The 20,725-nt window shown below is 35.5% G+C and overlaps 1 pseudogene; it reads left to right on the top strand.

The window, feature by feature from the left end:
• The first annotated feature begins 1,977 nt into the window (after window positions 1-1,977).
• Window positions 1,978-2,078, top strand: LOC143570394 (small nucleolar RNA R71; annotated as a pseudogene).
• The last annotated feature ends 18,647 nt before the right edge of the window (window positions 2,079-20,725 follow it).

Below are 20,725 nucleotides of genomic sequence, written 5' to 3' on the forward strand. Positions count from 1 at the left end.
AATTAAAAATCCACTTTGATTCATGAAAAACCCATGTTGTCCCCAACATAGCGTTGAAGAGAAATCCATAAGAATTTCCCACACTTGGTTTTTGCTAAGATGGTAACTTAAAATACCATTAATAACAAACAAACTAGAAATTATAGAGCAAAATAAAAATAAAAATATACAGAATGTACAATTACCACCTTTTTGAAACTTTTATGACATTCAAGGTGGGTGACTGGCCCACTCCTGTGCAGCCTTCTCGCTATAAGCACGCTCTTTTTCAAGCAACTGTTGCCAGTCTTCCGGCAAACTAGGGTCGGGCCTGAACATCCTCATCCTCCACCCTGGATCATTTAGGTTAGGTGGATGTCTCACTTTTGTCTTCCTTGGTCGGCCACCGTTTTCTGCCACCTTCTCACTCTGTTGATGCTCAATTTCTTTCTTCTCAACTGACCTATCAATCACAAAACACTCCATTTTCATATGATCCTTGCTTAAGGATACACACTTGTTAGCAAAATCCGCCTTCAGGCTTTCTTTGTCAACAAGAGGGTTAGTAGTATTTTCAAATAATAATAACCGTTTATCACGATTCCCACATTTAATTCCCAGTGTCCCCTTAGCACAATCAATTACTGCAAGTGAAGTGGCGAGGAAGGGTCTACCCAATATGACTGTGGGTGGCGTATTACTTATATGTTTAGTATAATCAAGTACTAAAAAGTCAACTAGGTAACAGAAATCCTCCACATGTACCATCACATTATATATCATGCCTCGGGAAAGTGTATGGGTTTGATCCGCTAAAACCACGACAGTGTTTACTTTTTGTAGCGGACCTAACTCATACTGATGGCATGATACTAACACAAGCTCCAAGATCTAGCAGTGCCCGATCAGTTTTAAATTCACTAATTTGGATTGATAAAAGGGGCACTCCTGGGTCTTGAAGTTTACTCGGGATAATATTATTATCAACCCCCTCATCCTTTGTTTTGGTTAATTTGTCATTTAAACATTTATCACAAGAACAATTTTCACAAAAATATTTTTCATTCGGTTGTAATTCAGAGTTATTTTGAAAAATTGTTTCATAATTACCCACATTTTCAATCTCATCACCAATATCTTCCACCACCCCCTCAACAAACTGTGGTGTGGATTAACTTGAAAACTAGAAATTCCAAAATTAGGTAAAAGACTTACCGCATTGATATGCACGTTGTTCCCCTTTTTTAAGCTCGAGCTGTTTTTTTTTTCAAATTCTCAACATCGGTTGCAAGTTGACCCATTTGAGTGGTCAACGATTGAATGGCTTTGTCACGGACTTCATCCTTTTGCATGCGCACTTCATCAAGTTGATTTCTCCTTTACATGTCTTGTTGCATCATCCTAAGCATATCCATGACTTCATTCCCACTTGAAGAACTTTGACCCGAAGACCCACTTTGACCACTTCCCGTTTGTTGAAATTGACTTTGAAAGCCTTGATTGTTGTATTGTTGGCGTGGAACATAATTTCCTTGATTCCCTTGGAAATTCGGATTGGATTGACTAGCCGAATTCCCATAACAAAATTTGGGATGATTTTTCAACCCGGGGTGGTAAGTGTTTGAATTCATGTTATAATTTCGACCACCTCCCCCTTGACTTTGAAGTGTATTCACCTCCTCTACTTGTACTTGTCCCACTATACACACATCCGATGCATGACCCAATTCATTACAATTCGTAGAAACATCAATTCTTTGATTAGTAGTTTGTACTCCTACATCTTCTACAGCATGTACTTGCGGTCTTCCAATTGCCGGTCGTGCTCTTCTTGCGGTTTGAGCCTTTCTCTTCGATGTGACCGACATCTGCTCTAAAAATGCTCAATCATCTTGTTCATAGTTAGTACCAAATGTACCATTTGTGGTTCACATCAAATCCCGCTCATCTTCCATATTCAACCCCTCATGAAAATCATTTAACAATTCCCAAAGAGCAATACCATGATGAGGACAATTCTTGAGCATCATATTAAATCGTTCAAATGCTTCATGAAACATCTCACCGGATTTTTGTTAGAAACTTCTCAAACTTCGTCTTACATCATTGGTCTTTTGAGCCGTGTAAAATTCTTCCAAAAATCTTTGTTACATCTCGGCCCAAGTGTAGATTGATGCGGAATGCAATGTGTAAAACCATCTCTTTGCTTTATCTTCTAACGAAAATTGGAATAAGACCAACTTAACCTCGTCCGGTGAGAACCTTGACCCCCTATCGTGTTGCAAATAGAATCATATGCTTCCAAGTGAAAATAAGGTTCTTCTGTTGCTAGACCCTTATATTTTGGTAAACTTTGGAGTGCATTAGTTCTAACTTCAAACGTTCTTCCTTGTTGGTTTTGAGGGATAACTATTGGAGATGGGTTATTAGTGATGATCGGTCTAAAATGAGCTTCAATTCCTCTAACCATATCTCGTGCATGCCTTCTTGGCACCCCCAATGGTATTCTTGGTTGGCCCATTTGCCTGTACACGGGCCTTAGTGGTGGATATTGTTGAAATTGGGGTTAAGGCATTGTTGTTGAGGTTGTTGATAACGAGGTTGTTAAGGAACTTGATGCAATGGTTGTGGTTGTTGCAATGGTTCTTGATTTATATGTGGTCCACCCCATTGTTGCATTTGTTGTTGTGATACATAACCAAATTGACCTTAAACCCTTAACTGATTCCCATCGGTCCCACTTGAATATCCTTCTTCATACTCTTCATATACTTCATTGCTATCACCATAACGTGGCCCACCAAACGGATGCGGGCCCTACCTCAGACCCGGTGAAGTATGGACGATGGGTGGATCTTGCGATAATGTATATGGCTGATCATAAAGTGTATTTTGTTGAGATTGAAAAGGTGATTGTTGTTGTGAGTTCGATGATTGTCCTTGAATAGGCATGAAGTTGCTTAAAGGTGGAAGGTTAGATGGTGGTTGAAAGCTAAACACGGTTGAGGTAGGCTCATTCGTAAGACTTGTAGTGGTAATGGGTTCAATAAATGGAGGATTTTCTGGATTGATGGGTGGTGGCATTGGTGGTAAGGATTGACTCGAAGTCATGATTGTTGTGTCGGTTGTTTGGTTTTGTGTGCTTGGTGACCCAATAATCTTATTCTCCCGTTGAAAAATCCGATTATGATGAAAAGTTCGTTCGATTTCAGGATCAAAACCTAACGGTGATGTGGACTGAGATCCTCGCGTATGCAGATACCTGTTAGTACCTGCACACTAACACAACCCGCGTAAAACTGACAATAACAAATAAACAAAAACTACAAAAGTTAACACACGTTGCGCACTACTCCCCGGCAACGGCTCCAAAATTTGACGTGAGGTTGAAGGCTCCCTCAAATATAAACCAAATACTACTAAATAGATAGCGGTAAGTGGGTATCGAACACGAGGAGTTTATGAAAAGTGTGTTAATAAGTAGCTCAACGATTAACTAATATAAATGTAAATAACGAAAGAGTAATTTCCAAGTTGGTTTTGATTTGATTTTATAAACCAAATTAAACTAAACAAAAGTTGTAAACGATTAATTAGACAAGCATTCCTCTCGGGGTTCGGGTTATTACTCAACACTCTTGTTAACATTCAATGGATAAACCATAATATCTCGGTTTTGTGTATATGCAATTGTTTGTGATTAATCAAGAACTAAGTACTCGGATTCCTAGAATGCGAGGTTGTTACTTAACAATCAATCAGTACAATTATCCCTAATTCCTTCCACTAAATCTCGATTGTCAACGACACCAAGAACACATGGCTCAAAACAAGGAATAAACAATATGGACAAGCTACAAACAATCACACAAACATCATGATTATACTAACATAAACATTTAGATAATCAATCCAAGTTCAAGAACAACTAACATAAGTGTTTTGTAAATAAACTTACATCCCGAGAGGAGTACCATAGAACTAGCCACTCATGGCTCGAGAGATCATTCTTGCATCAAGTATCTTGTTATTAGCAATCCCAAACATAAACAAAGGAGTACAAACACCCAAAATATGATTCTTCTCTTCAAAAATCGCCTCCAAGCCATCCCAAGTGAAAAGATATGTGAAAAGACACCCAAAAATGGCCTAAAAAGTGGCCCAAACTCAGCTGTTACGAGTCGGACTGTGGGCCACGGTCCATCCACGGTGCTTAGAATGACACGGTACGATGAAAACTGTCTGATTGGAGCTGGGTTGACCGCGGTCCACGGTGTTGACCGTGGGCCACGGTGGAGCTTTTGCTCATTTTCTTGTTTTCTAGATATCTTTCTCGTTTCAACTCCGTTTTCTTCGCCGTTTTCGCCCACGTTCTCGTAATTTCATCCTCTACCTCCTCCTACCTGCAAACATATGAGTAACCATAGTCAACTAATTCCATGAAATTAAGTTGCTTAAGCCAATGCATTTATATCTTTTAACTCGCTTAACGGCTTCCCTACGAGTCACTCGTCAAAACCACTCTAAAAGTAAACATATAGAGATATGGTATCACTTCATTCGTGATTGTTACGAAAAGAAGTTGATTACTGTAGACAAGATTTACACCGATGAACAAAAAGCAGATCTTTTCAGCAAAGCTTTTGATAAGTCAGATTTAACTACTTTTTTCAAACAAAATGGTTTAAAAGTTTTGGGCGGTGTTGATAAGGGGGTTACCGAGATTACAGGTGTGTTGGATACCTTGTGATCCTGAACATCATAGTCAAATTTTTGTAAATATTTGTTTTCATACAGTTTTTGTTTTTAGGGGGAGAAAATTTCAGAAAAACAAAAAATATTGAAAAAATTTGAAAAAGCCAAAAACAGTAATAATTATTGCTCCTCAGAAAATGAGTTTTAGAAGCAAAAAAGAAAGATGATACTACATTGATCATCTAGTCCCAAATCCAGTAAAAAGTAGGCATAAAAGGCTATGTGCTTAAATGTATTAGTGCATTGGTAGGCCTTTAAAACAAACAAGGAAAAATAAGTGATATAAACTTAAATTTGCCAAATTTATGGGGTATTAGTTTCTAACAAAATTCTTGATAATGATGACAGAAATGTAATAGCTGGTCATACTCAAGCCTTTTAATCAGAATGATTGGTTGAAATTCGTTAAAACATAGCTATCATTAAGTGGTTAACACTTCAATGATGTATGGTTTTATGGCCTTAAATCCTGTATTGATGGGTTGCTTTAAGGTTCATGGATCCATCGGGTCTTTATGCGGTTTATCATCTGGGTATTCATTTCGATGAATAATTAAACAAGCTTTAAAAAGCAAACCCGCAATTTAAGCTGCTTTAAGTCATTAAACTTGATCGCACAAGTACTTATGTACTAACTCATTACTGACTTGATCAAAATCCACTGTTAGACACTTGTTGTCCCCTTGCTCGTGTCTTATTACCCTTAAGAAACGGACCACAAATGACACAACGTTTGCAAGCCGACAGATGAATTCATGTATACTCATCCATGGTAAAGGACCTTAGGGTATTGCTTGATAACGGGGGTATGTCTTGTAGTGGGGATTATTTGTTGATTTGCTCGGACCACAAGGGACACAATGTTTGCAAGCCAACAGATGAATTCGTGCATACTCATCCATGGTAAAGGACCTTAGGGTATTGCTTGATACCGGCGGTATGTCTTGTAGTGGGGATTATTTGCTGATTTGCTTAAAATATTTTTATCTTCTGATTCTAAGGTTTAAGTCAAGTTGGGGTGACTATGTGAAAATCAAATTAAGCTTGAATCAAGATTAGAGCTAATATTTTCTGATATCTTGTGCCTAATTGAACCTATTAATTGTATCACAGAAATTTCTGAAATATTTGTTTAGAAGGTTTAGGTGGACAACAATACCAAGGACTAACTTAGCACCAGTCATAATAAATGCTGAAAATAAAACTGTGAGGGAAGGGCAATTTGGTCAATATGACTCTCTGCTCAAACTCACAAAAATATGTGATTTATGTTTTGTTTTCAAATTTGAATTTTCATTTGTTTAGTTTCAATTGATTTCCTGTTTTTATTTGAAAAACCAAAAAGATTTTCTTTCTGATTTAGTTTTCGACTCTTGATGAGCGGGTGAACTATCTCTCTGGGTGTTTTCTTGAGACAACAAATCTTGTTTTTATCAAATCAAAAACAAAAAGATCAAATCGTTTATCTGTTTTACTCAAGGTCATTAATTTGGACTTGATAAAATAGTGATTTTTCACAACAAAGCTTATTTAAGTTGTTTTTCTAATGTACAAGAACATTAAGTTGTACTTGTGACATTACATAGGTGTGAACAGGGCATGAAATCAAAATTTGATTGGACATTCTTATGCAACGTATAAGTATGAGACTTATAAGCCGCATAAGTTATGTGCCGTATAAGTCTTATACTTATATGCCGCATATGTCAAGAATATAAATATGAGAGATATGCGATGCATATGTCACTTATGCGTTTGGTTTTCCTGATTTTGCTTTGACCTTGATTCACATGTCACACATAATCTTCCTGTTTCATTGATTGTTGACATCTGTTGTGGTGAGTTGCACACCATTCCAGATCTTGAAGATGGGTAAGAAAACGAAGATTACTGATCCAAAACATAACATCTGTGCATACTTAAACGAAGAGGATCCTAAAGCAGAGAAGTTCAAAGTAATCATGCCGTTTCTAAAAAGATCAATAATTACAAGACAATTACACACTTGGTTGATCCTTATGAAAGCATAGTGACTAAGTTCTGGAGTACTGCTAAGGTGTTTGGGACTGATATTCATTCAACAGTTCAAGGAAAGAAGATGAGCGGATGGTAAAAGGGTGTATGCTCAGGATGGGGTATAGAGATTCAGTGAACAAGTTAGCATTCAAGAGGACCACATTATCTTGACCATACAAGTATCTAGTCCACGTGGTGGTTCATTGTTTGGGACATCGGAAGGGTGGATATGATGATATTTTGGATTACTAGATGAGTACAATGGCTGGTCTGTGTCTGAATTTAAAGTATAATTTCACCAGGATGATCCTAGACAATATGAAAATGAACTTCGGTGATGATCAATGGTTACAATATCCAAGGTTCGTGCAGATGATAGTTGAAGAGGTGTTTCCTAAGGTCAAGAAAGAGGGACCTAAGATCTTTTTAGATCATGTTACGGGGAATAATCTAGCCAAACTTGCTTCATACAAGAATGTTAAAGAAGTTGATATTCCAAAATTCAGGGGATTATTCGGGCATATTAAGAATCCAGATTATGTTGCTCCTTCTGATAACAAATAGAGGAACGATGGAAGTGATTCGGATAGAGCGAAGAAGAAAGACTGATTGTGAATTTCAAACCTGTCGGTAAACGATTTATCAAGATTGAATCTGATTCAGAGGGTGAATCTGTTGCTTCCAAGAAAAAGAAGCAGAAAGTTGTGAAGAATGGTTTGAAAGGAAGAAAATCGAGCCGAAACGTATATACTTGAATCCGGTTAAGTATTATAAAAAGAAAGAAAAAGAAGTGAATTTGGGTCAGGTGGTGAGTATTGCTTATCTACCTAAAATTAGAAAGATCACTGTGAGACGAACATATGGCGTGCGGTATTTCGAAAGCCTATGTGAATTAACATCTTTATCGAGGATGGACGTGGTGGATATAGTTGATAAAGAACTGTTGAATTATCCTAAACGTGGACCGGTGAAGGAGATTTGGGATTTTATTAAGCGACAAGCTAAATGCAGATTCCGCAGCTGGACTTCTCAAACTCCATTTCTTCATGTTTCAAGAGTCAAGAAAGATCCATAAACTAATGACTTTGTGAAGACTTGGAGGTACAAACAACTAGAAACTCTGAAGGTGATTCCAATGTACCCGACGGAGCAAGACTTTCAAGGTTAATTTCGGTGGTGGTACTATGATGAGAACCGTGGGGAAGCTCAGATTGTGTTAAACCGAGACAGAGTGTGGGATGTTATCGATGTGATGGATCCGATGTGGCTGGTGAATTGCTCTGAGAAGGATATAGAGACGCTACATAAATGCAAGATTCAAGTGTCATGTGATAAATTTCATGCGTCTACTATGCAATACAAGAAGGTTGTAAAGATTTGTCAAAAGTATAAGATACATTCTGGTGAAGTTTGGAAGAGCAAATGGTTTGAATTTAGTGATGAGGAAGCACAAAAGGAGAAGAAAAGAGGAGGAAATAAAGGAGAAGATGCGGATTGCTGGATTAAAGAAATTTCAATACAAAGGCGTTGGAGTCTCGATTCCCACTAATCAGAAGCCCTCAACGAAACGTTCATGGGAGGGTATGAGAAGGGAATATCGAGAAAAGGTGTTTGGAATGAAAGATTGAAGATCAAAGACCTAACAACATCCAAGGGGGAGTCTGTTAGAGCATAATGTCTATTGCTAGGGTCTTACATGTATTAGATATGATTGTTTAGGGCTTAAAATGTCAAATGTATGTTGCATAATGTACTCAGCGCATAGGTCACAAGAGTGCATATCTTGTGCGGTGTATATGTTATACGTCGTATACCATATACTGCCTTGTTGTGCTTATTGATGTTTCCTATAAATAGGGGAATTATATGTCACACCCCAACCTAAGGCTGAAATGCCGGGGCGTGATCTATTGCTCACAGCTCGGAGATACTATCATAATATAAATGTGACAATATATATTTAATTATTTCATTTCAAATGTACACACAATATTCAAATACAACAAAACAATTCAAATAAATAAATATAACAAGTTTAAATCCATGTTTGTCTTCATTATAACCCTAAGGTCTTTCTAAATGTCCAAACTTCAATCTTCAATACAAACCTGCATATGCGTAGAAAATGGAGTTTTGTCAACAAGTATGTTGAGTGAGTTTATCACCAATCTTTGACACCAAAAATAATGTTAATATAATAAATAAGCAAAACATAATAAATGCGGTAATGAAATCAAACCGTAAGCAAATAAGTTGTCGACTAAACCATTGCCAAGTGAATCGGGCACCGGTAAACCAACTATGAGCAAATAATGAGAATAAGACCGTTGCCAAGAGAATCGGGTGGTGGTCAATATGTGAACCCTCTCCAAGGGGATATGTCAAACGATTGCATACAAAGACAAATAAGCACATAACTAGTAGATTTGATTAATCACACACAATTACACGTTTGCTATTTTTGATATATATATATATATATATATGTATGTATGTATGTATGTATGTATGTATGTATGTATATGTATAGTACGATATACGCATATATCCCCAAAAAGTTGTGAAAAATTGAGTAAAATAGGGGAATGATAAAACTCACCTGATTCGAATAAGCCAAACGAGAATGAATACGACAAGAGAACGATAATCAGACTCCTCGAGAAGTACCGACAAGAATCCTATTTAAATAATATTATGAGTGATTTGTAAATGATATAATACGTATAATGAATTTAGGGATTTAGATGTGATTTGAGTTATATTTATGACTGGTATGTTATGGGTTGAACGATTGATCTCTACGGATTATTTTTATTGTTTTATTTATAAAAATCTTTGTTTATCGTATAATCGAACTTACAAATAATTAGTTTAAATAAATATAAGTTGAGATCTATTATAACAATAACCGTTTAATTATATAATTATCGTAAAATTTATATTTTAAAATCTTTAACGAAACCCGATGGTAAAAATATAATTAACACGTTTTAACATGTTTAATATGTTTATTATAATTTTGTTTAAAATGAATAATACATACATACATATATATATATATTTATAATAATTTATAAGCAACTTAATAAAAACGTTTGAGAACTTCATTAGTGTCGGTTTTTAATAAAATAATAATGATTTATTATTAATAAAATATATATATATATATATATATATCTATATTACATTATAAAAGGGATAGGCATCCTTCCATCTCCCTCTTAACATTTATGAGCTCTTCCCGCCGGTGACTTAAATCCTGCTTTTCCGGCAATAATTCACTAAGAAGACCCTAGGAATTAATGGTGTAATCCTTCAATTGAATGTGAAATCAATGCTATCCTTCAATTGAATGCTTTACCTTTCCATCTATAGGGCTATTGAATCTCCCATCCGTTTCAATTGAACCCTACTTTAAGCCCTTCCAAGTCGATTGAATCTCCTAGGAAACGCGGTCGTCGTCCTCTTCAGTGGCTGCTACGATGGATCCAGTCAGGCCTTATTTATTCTCTAATGGTATGATAATACCTGCAAATTTTTCCAAATTTCAAATTGTTAGAAGACTATGAGTAATTTTCTGAATTTGATCAACATATTTTGTATGTGAAAGATTTAATTGACCAAAGCAGACCTAATTACATCCAACCTACTTTCAGGTTGACTATTTATGCTGTTACATATGGCAACACAAAGCCTGAATTTTTATTGTAAGTCTTATCTTGTTTATGCAATTATGAGTTTCCTGTTCATTTCTTGTATTGACACAACCAAAATTGCTTCTGTTCTTAATAACTCTTTGATGCTAGACAATAAATAATAATAACTGTGATGATAATGTAGATTATAAATGATTATAGTTCTGTATTGCACTTGCAAGAATGTCTTCAAATGATTGGATATCTAAGAACAATTGGAGTATATACAAAGTATGAAATGTGCCTATAGGTAACCTTATTTTAATAATCCATTGACTTAATGAAGGTGCCTATTTTGCATCATTTTAACCAAAGGGAATCTGATTGATGGTGGCAATTTCTAAGGTGCAGAAAATCCTGGTTAGCTAGGATTCTTGATGAGCTAGATCAAATAAATGCTTATGAATACTTAAAAGGGATAGTAAACTGTCACATGAATACTTATGAATACACGCATTAATCCTTATATACATACATCGTTGAAGAAACCAATCGATTGCTTTATCCAATCATTCGACACCAATAATGCTATCCCATCGACTTGTGTAAGTGTGATTTTCAGGGCTTGCTCGTTTTGAGTAATTCTTCTTTGGTAGTTTGCCGATCTGATTGTTATTTAAAAACAATTGTTTTAATTTCAGGTTCTAAGACCATTCAACACCTTATTTTTCAATAGTTCCTACGTTGTCTCATAACCGATACAAGGTAATTTAGTTTCATTCATTCTTTTTTCTGCAATTATTTTGATACATTAGGCTTTTCTAGATAGTTCAGATGAGGCTGACATGAGATTGTTTATTTGAGATGAAAGCATTCAGAGCTTCTGTAACAATTTGGTTAGTCCACTCTTAAAACCGAAGTGTGTGTAGCCATTGTTGGTTATTAAATTTGCTAATCATCAACAAGTCAATTACCGAATCCAACCCAAAACGATGTGGCAGGAGGGCACTAATGGGCTACACTTGGTCTAGCTATTTTAACTATTATGCCATTATTAATTATTTCATTATTACCATATATAATTGAGATTAATTTTGCAGGAAAAGCAAGGTTGTAGATACAGAATGACTTGTGTTGTTGCAGGGAAGTTGCTATGGTCAATTCGGATTGACCTTCATATTATAGGTAATGCAAGGTAAGTTACAAAATCAAGATTTGATAGTGCACCCCTGCCTCATGTGAGTTTATTCTTTGATATCACTAACAAAATTTTTGGTCTTTCCCGTTTTGAACTCAACAAATTAGATTTAGTGCCTGCCCTTATGCTGCAAGCGATTCAAACATTCAATAAAGTGTTTGTGAACCATTCAGCAGATAATCGTTTATATTTGTTTACTTGTAAGCGAACGAACCCAAACAACATCATTTTTTCATTTATATTCATTCGTTTATGTTTGATATTATATTTATTAACTTGTTTTGGATAACAATATAGTTTAGTTTTATGTAATTCAAATATGACTCATTACAAACAACATTCGACTTCTTAAATCGTTTTCATCTTCTGACTACTAGCATATTAATATAGTTTTTCATCTGACTTAAAATAAAGACAAAGAATAGGTGATTGATGAATATAATGAGCAATCAGATATAAAACTTTGAACCAATGTATAATCGTTTGTCTAATTTTTTTTTTTTCCTTTTTTTGTCTTCGACCTCTTTATGGTTTTTGGTTATCTGGAGATGCATTTTCGTATATACAAATCATCATACTGGTAAAGTGACTTTCGATAATATGAGATCATGTGATTTTGTATAATGTTTGTTATTCGCTTACTGCAGGACTGCAATATGAGAACATGTGATTTTGATACGGAACAAATTTGGCTCCTACAGTTACTTTACAAGTACAGTTTTTCTTTTTTACTATTACTATTACTATTACTATTATTATTATTATTATTATTATTATTTACCGTTTTTTGAGAAAAATATTGTTGATGGTAAATATATAGTTTTAAGGTTCAAACTGCGTGTTTACGATGATGCTTTAGAGATGACTAAAACATTCATTCCTTGAGTTTATTTTGATGGTGAATAATATTGTTTTGTAATCAAAACAAGCACATACTTTAATTATAATTTATTAAAAACTAGCAAAGATTTTTGGGCCATCAAAAAGGCCCAAAAATTGTTGGGAAGATGGAGGTAGCAGAAATGAGAATGCTACGTTGGATGTGTGGGCACACAAGGCTAGACCGAATAAGAAACGTTGTGTTTCGCGAGAGATTAGGGGTGGCGAACATAGCAGACAAGATAAGAGAGTGGAGATTGAGATGGTTTGGACATGTAAAGAGAAGACAGATGACGAATCCTGTTAGATCCGTAGAAAACATTACTATAGAGGGGAGGAGGGGTAGAGGACGACCGAAATTGACTTGGGATGAGAGGATTAGGCATGATTTGATAGACCTAAACCTCTCCGAGGACATGGTTGAGGATAGGAATTCGTGGAGAAGTAGAATTAAAGTTAAGGATTTTTAGAGAGAATTGAATACCTTAGGGCTTAGACTTAACTTATTTAGTCCACATACCATAATGGTATTTCCCTTGCATATATTATTATTATTATTATTATTATTATTATTATTATTATTATTATTAGCTTTTATATAGCTGTTAAACTGTGATCTTATTATTAATATTATATAATAATATTAATATTAATATTAATATTATTATAATTAGTAGTAGTTTTTATATAACTGTTAAAATTTGATTTCCTTTATTTTGCTTTATTTTCCTTTATTTTGCTTCATACGCATGTTCTTAGAGCCGAGGGTCTCTCTGGAAGCCACCTCTTTATTCCTTTGGATAGAGGTACGGTGTGCCTACATCCCACCCTCCCCAGACCCTACTTATAGCTTTGCTGTCGGTGGGATTTTACTGGGCATGATTGATTGATTGATTGAAAAACTAGCAAAGATTTTGATAAATTCTTGTTCTTTCGTTTATAGAACTTGGCAAAAAGGATTATTGTTCTTAAACTTCAAAGACGTTGCTGCTATGGGAAGTGTCACGCATGAAGGCGTAGTAAAAGTTATATCACCGGTGCATTGAGTTTTAACGATGATTATAAGTTGTTTTCGAGTTGTAAAGGGAAAAGTAACGAGTATGGTATCAGTGTTTGGGACCAACACACGGGTCAGCAAGCTGATTTCTTTTACGAGCCGCCTGGATGGTCGCTTGGAGACGCGCATAAGCTGCATTGGTTAAATGGTTCCAATTGTTTGTTGGTAAGCCACATTGTTTCCTAGAAAAGGACAATTTACATTAGTTTGCTTGACTTTAGGTCAAAGTCACTGGTTTAGTCTTTGTCTGACATGTGGTCTCCGACCAACAATGATGACTGGTGGGCCCGGGATGCTATAGCCATGGAAGAAAATAACAACCCGATATGTGTGGTTAATGAATTTGAGGCTTTAGGGTTTATGGACTTAAGGCGTGAGTCGGGTTCGGTTAGATGGAGCTCAAGAGCCGGTTAATGAAAGGGAAAATGCCTGATGACCCTCAATGTTGGCAATATAAAGCTGACCCTGCAAAGAGTTTTTAAGTTTTGTATTGAACGACGCCTTTAATGCCTTTTTGGGAATTATAAGGCTACCAACAAAACTGAGCTTTATACTTTTATCTCTTATAATATGTATGTAAATATACCGAATATAAACTTTGCTACCAACAAACTGAATCACCGCCTAATCAAACTCACGTTGGGTTGTAATTGCTATTGAAAAGAAGCTCCCGTCCATTTTAGTTGAGGCATCGGTGACGTACAAAATGTAACATACTATGTTTCAAACTTTGGCATTCTAATATGCAAAAAAATGTCATTTTAATCACTTCAAGTAAAACGTATTACGTATTTCTCTTTATTAATATTACCAAACAACCAACTAAAAAGATTTACCATTCATATTATTTTTGCCTGTTGTACTAGGATTTGATGTTTAGTTAGAAGTTTCCTTGTATGCATTGTTTTCGTTTATGTCTCTAAACCAAACAGACTAACATCATCACTTTAGACATTCACAATATGCAGAAAAAAGTCCCGTTGCGATGCACAAGTAATATTGGCACCATAACGAACAAAACACTACAAACCGAATTTCCCTTGCTACCCCGCCGTAACGCGCGGGCACTCCTACTAGTATATGTATGTATATATACACACGAAAAACTTGTAACGAAAATAATTGACACGAAACGCTTACTTTATGATGTCGGTTTAACAAAATATTGTTTATTTAATAATTAATATTAATTATAATACGTTATATATCATTAAAAACAAGTTAAAACAATTAAAAAAAATAAAAACAACAAAACGGGCCAGCTGGGACTCGAACCCGCGTAGACTGCCGGCCAGATCCTTAACGCAACACCCTAGCCAACTGAGCTAGGGTGTCAGTTGGTTAGGAGCGTAAACAGATCCTTATATACTGAACTTAATAAAAACCCAAATTGATTAAAGAACCCTAAGTATGCAATCGTTCAATCTGTTTAACATTGGTTGAAATTAATTTAGGGCTTATGATAATTCATTATAGACGATCCGAATACATGTTTTAATTACCGTAAACGAAGACGAAACCAAGGAGAATGATGAACTCAGTAGTCATGGCAAGAATGGGATCCAAACAGAGGTTACGGCCAAGATTTACGCAATTAGGGTTAGGGCTTTTGATCATCAGGTTATAAAGGAGGTGCAGACACGTTTAATTGAATTAAGATTAGTCCTAGGTTATATAATTGATATTAGGTCAAGACGGTTTATCTATGAATCATTACGTGTTGTAATTGATCTTGTTTCCTAATTATTGATATCAGTTAGGCTGATTAAGGTAAGGATAATCAGAAACTTGATTCAATTCTTAATTTAGAATGACAATTGTGCATCAAGTAAGATAAATGGGTCACGGGTATGGTTAAATGGGTCTTGAATCATGGTTTACGTATCTGGTTAAACGGGTTATAAAAAGGATATGAAAAAATTGCATTTCAGTCCCTGGAGTTTGGTGATGGAAACAGATAAGAATTAAAGTTTACTTTTGGGTTAAAAACATATATTTTCTGTAGTTAATTATATATTAAATCAATATAATAAATAAATATAAATTGTAAAATAATTTCTCGATAAACGTGATACTTTTCATTATTAAAATCTCCCGAATATAAAACGGGTCGAGTAATGTGACATTTGAGCCAAAACAAGGTACACCTCAGTACGTATTTATCGATTAAGTAAATAAACGCTTTTTGCGTAACAAACGAACAATTAACCGAACGGGTCGGGTTATGACCCAGATATCCCGGGGGGGCATCTATAAGTAATATACGTTTAATATAAGCTAAAATATTAGTAATATGGCCTTACTTTGATAGCAAACAAGTTAAACGAACACATGCTCGCTTAACTACCTGCTATAGATTTAAACGCGAAAGATAGTTACAAACCAAGCATTGTATCATCCGTTAAGCCGAAAAAGACTTACCAAACACTTATTTGAAATGTTTTAAGCGATCCGTGAAAATATTTTCGATTTTTACAAACGTATAGTATGTTTTTATGAATTTACACAAAACTAGCCGAAAAACGATCGTTTTCGCACTGTTTAACGCACCCGATAAGTTTTTCGAGCCAAAAACCAAACCCGAACTAAATTTGGATTGGGCTTTTCGTGTTTGGGACTTTATAACCAGATTATTGGGTCAAAATGGGCCCAAATTGGGCCAATATATACTCCCGACCGCAAGCATACCCCACCCCCATGTTTTTTTTATAAAAACTTAACCTCTAAGCCAAGTTATTCATTCCATTTAACAAAGAAAGTTCAAGTCCAAGCAGCTGAAATCTGATTTTTCCAGAAAATCTTCAAACCCTAAGGTAAATAACTTAAATAAGCTACTTTTACACTTGTTTAACCTTGATAATACCATATAAACATGTTTTAATTGTTAAAAATCATAGTTAACCATGTAAAACCCTCAAAAATCACTCAAAAACATACTTTGATGCTAAACCTAGTTTTAAATCAGAATCACGATCTTTTTTGGCCATAAACACGGATTAAAGGGTTGAAACGGCATTTTTACGGTTCAAAATTTCGTTTTTGTACACTAGCCGAAACCCTAAGTTAAGGGCTGTTATGTTGATGAAAAATTGCTTTCTTTATGATATAGGACTTTTATCTAGCCTACATAGGAGCACAAGAGCTTGAAAAGTTGATTAGAAAGGCGGAAACGAACCAAAACCGCTAAGGTAATGCCGAAACACTCGTTTACGGGCTGTTTAGGTTAATGTTGTGATGTGCATATTATTAGGACTTGAAATTTTTCAGGGACATCAGGGACTATATCATTGAGTCCCTTTTCAAATTTGGTAATTTTTTGACCATCCGAGAATATTTGGCGAATTTATTACCGAATTGGGATGTTTATTTAGGAAAAATAGTTAAAATACTTCAAAAATTATGAAATTTTTCAGGGAACTCATATTTGATGTATTTTTATCACATATGAATTTTGGGATCATTTGGATAAGTCTAAGGATGTTTTGTACATTTGTGTTCATGTGAATTTTTATAGCCGAATTTGGGCCGAAAAGAATATTTCACGAGCTTTTTACATTCTGAAATTGATACAAGTTGTTTTGGGACATAATTTGAGTATTTAGGAATTTTTGTGGAATTTTTGGAAATTGTTTGGGATAAACGGACGATTTTCAAGCGAAATATAGCTGATAAAATGAATTTTTATAAATTATTAAATCAGTAAATAATTCCAGAAATATTTTTATAAAAATCTACATATTTTAATTGATAAGTGACTAAATTTTCGTAATTTAATGATTAACGGTTAATTAATTATGCTAATTTGAAGATTAAACAAATTCAGTGGTTGATTGTGCGTGGGAAATGGATGCACGCAGCACATACAATCAAGGCTTCACTGTAGCTTAGCATAATTGCATCATTTACATACATACATACTTATATCATGATTACAAGTGTTAACTTGTGAATATTCATAATTGTTTTCTTGAAACTCGTGAAACTCACCAACTCTAGTAGTTGACCCGTTTTAAACTGCTTTTCAGGTGTACCTAAATCAGAATGATTCGGTGATCTGTTACTTGTCCAAGGTGTGTGGTTGATGCTATGTGAATAGAAGCAAGGGTGCTAGTAGTAAGATCGTATAGTTAACGAACTAGTTTTGTTTGTATCACCTAGACGTAAAACAATGATAGAATAATGAAATGTAGTACAATGTAAATTAGTTTGTAATGTTTCTTTATAAACAATGTTGTTGATACCAAAGGTGTCTGTTACATTCCCGTTTTACGCTTCCGCATTGTGCTAGTCGGGGTGTGACAAGTAACGGGTTTGAATTAGTGCGTGGAAAACCCGAGTTGTTACAGTCTCCCTACTTTAGGGAATTTCGTCCCAAAATTACGGGAAACCACAACATCATCGTTTTGAAAAACAGTTATACTTTTAACGAAAATATCATAACATAGAACTTATAATAACCGAAGCAACGCTTCAAATGACAATCCGATAAGGAAACTTATATATAGGATGTAACAGCGGCGTATCCACCATGTCCTTATCATTTCATCATTCATACCGTTACCCTAGCTACCATAGGTTCTAAATCATGACACACAATTTAACGTATTATGATTTCCATGCAAGTACCTGAATAATTATCTTCCGGACCATAATTACTCTTATCGTCGGATGGTTCGCATAATCCGTTCCATCATGTGGGTTATAAAACATTTAAAATAAAAATTTTAAGAGAAAACAATTATTTTGATATTTCTAAATATAATTTCAAATTATAATAAATGTTCAAGTTTAATAAAACCGTGAGATTTCGACAACCTCTTTTGGCTTTAAAAGTAAATTTTGAAAATTGAAAGAAAATAAATTTTGTGAAACAGATGTTATTTAAGATAATCGAGAATAAGAAAATGTGATAGAGATACAAGATCCTAATAGTTTAATTTTGATAAATGAAACTTTATTCATGAAATGAAATGCTTAATTAGTTCAAATTGAAATCATCCAATGCGCGAATAACTAAAGAGTCGATACAATACAATAACAAAAAGATAAGATAACTTAAGATAGGAAAGCAACAAAAATCTTCAAAGTCTTCAAACATCTTCAGTTATGGTAGATGTGATTCACTTGACTTGGAGCACTTGAGGTAGTTGGATCCATAATCACTCAAGCAGTCAATGTAGGTGGATTGGGAATGGTTTGGGTAGGTTGAGCTTGAAAAGACGACACTAGTGAGGTTTGGGTGGTGTAAGCTTGTTAAACTTGAACTTGCGGGTATGGGCTTTGATGAAATGGAGCTAAGTAGGAGGGATCTTGGTTGACAGGAAGAGCTTCGTGAGTGTAGGGTTTAAGGTTTTGGACTTGACAAGTATTGGTGGTGTAGTAAGGTGCAGTTCTATCTTGAGATTGGTGAACACGGATTAGTTTCGGGCATATATTGCGAAGATGCCTAGGATCTCCACAATGGTAGCAAGCACGGGTATTAGGAACACCGCTTTGAGCATACGGGGTAGTAGTGGTCCTAGGGGTAGGCGGAACAGATCGTTGTGGAGCATCTTGGGTACCGAGTGGTATACGGCAAATGTTAGCAAGGTGACCATAATGGTTGCACCGGGTACAAAGTCGGCACAAGGATTGGCTCGGATGATGATAGTTACAAGTAGAGCATAATGGAATAGGTCTGGTATAAGGTTTCTTGTTAGGAGCATTTTGGTTAGAGGGCGGAGGGTTGGTTTGGTTAGCAGAGTTGGATTTACGTTTGTGACGAGAAGAGTTGTCATTGCGCAAAGTGGGTTTGGGTTCAGCCTTAGCATCAGTTGAGGATTTGGTTTTGGAGTTTTCAGAGGTAGGGTTAGAGTCCGTGCGAGGTAGGGTTCCATCTTCAATAGGGTCATCAGGGCGTGAGGCAGCAAGAGCAATAGCTTCCTTGAATTCCTCCCATGGCATACTCGTAACAATCCCAAGCATAGCAGCAGCAATTTCCTTAGTGATCCTAGCAGTCAAACGGTGATCTCGGGCAGCCAACGGACGACGTTGATTATGACTAGGATTTCCTAAGAAAGACATTCTACGAGGACCAAAAATGAATCTTAAGAGATGATGGGTAAGTTGTGTAACTTAGTATGCGAGATAATAGAGAAGTGTACCTAAATAAAATTGTGCAAGTGATGACTTGAGGACGAGTCGGGATTTAAAACAATGTGAATAATTTTCTTGGGATATTTAATTTAATAAATAATGTTTACTAAAGTTTCAAAAGTAAAATGTTATTGGATTGGGCTTTCCATGGGCTTCCCATGGTAGCTCAAGAATCCAACTTAAATGACAAAACATGCTCAATGAGTTAGCGTTCCATGGCAATTTGAATGGCCCAATTAAATAAAATAACATAAAGTTTGTGAATTGGCCTCCCATGAGCGTTCCATGGCATTTTGATGGCCCAATTCAAATAACATGTAATAAACAATTGAGTTGTTCAGCCCATGAGCGTGTACATGGCATTTAACTGACCCAACTAGTTAATGAACTATCGAATCAATGGAATTGTTCGGACCATGAGCGTTACATGGCATTTAACCGAACCAACTAAATATCGAATCAACGAATCAAATATAAGTAGTTAGTGTATCTCGGGAACCACCCCGGACGATACGTTCCAACCCAAAAATCAAATCGAAAATGGTTTAAGAAATGAATAGTTGGAGTGCCCTTGGATTTCCATGGATTTTTCACCCAACTAAGCATTTAAAATAATTTAAAAACACAATTTGAAAGTATAACGTTATCTGGTTATGTTTATCACGTAACCGTTTAGCCGATTACGGGTACCACTTAAAGTTATGGTTGTACGACATTTGTCATACCCCCATGCTTCAAGGTGAAAAAGCAATAACAAAACACGGGAATTCTTAAGGAATTTCCCACAATGAGAGATAATCTACCAAAATAAAAGATTTAGAAAAATATTTTGAATGTGAGGCATAGCCTCAGAATTTGTGTGCGTGTGCAATAAATAAATAAGGTAAATACAATAAAATAATTAATCTAAGCTAGCTGTAAACAATTTATTAATAGCACATAAGGCAGTTCAGATAAGCATGCATAGGGTCCTATGCATATGTCTAGGACAAATTCTAACGACCTATCTTATAACCTTCGGCTCTGATACCAATCTATCACACCCCAACCTAAGGCGAAATGCCGGGGCGT

This window comes from Bidens hawaiensis, unplaced genomic scaffold (genome assembly GCF_021521415.1).
Source record: "Bidens hawaiensis isolate Kalapana, Puna unplaced genomic scaffold, B.hawaiensis_p1.1 tig00024977_1, whole genome shotgun sequence".
NCBI lineage: Eukaryota > Viridiplantae > Streptophyta > Magnoliopsida > Asterales > Asteraceae > Bidens > Bidens hawaiensis.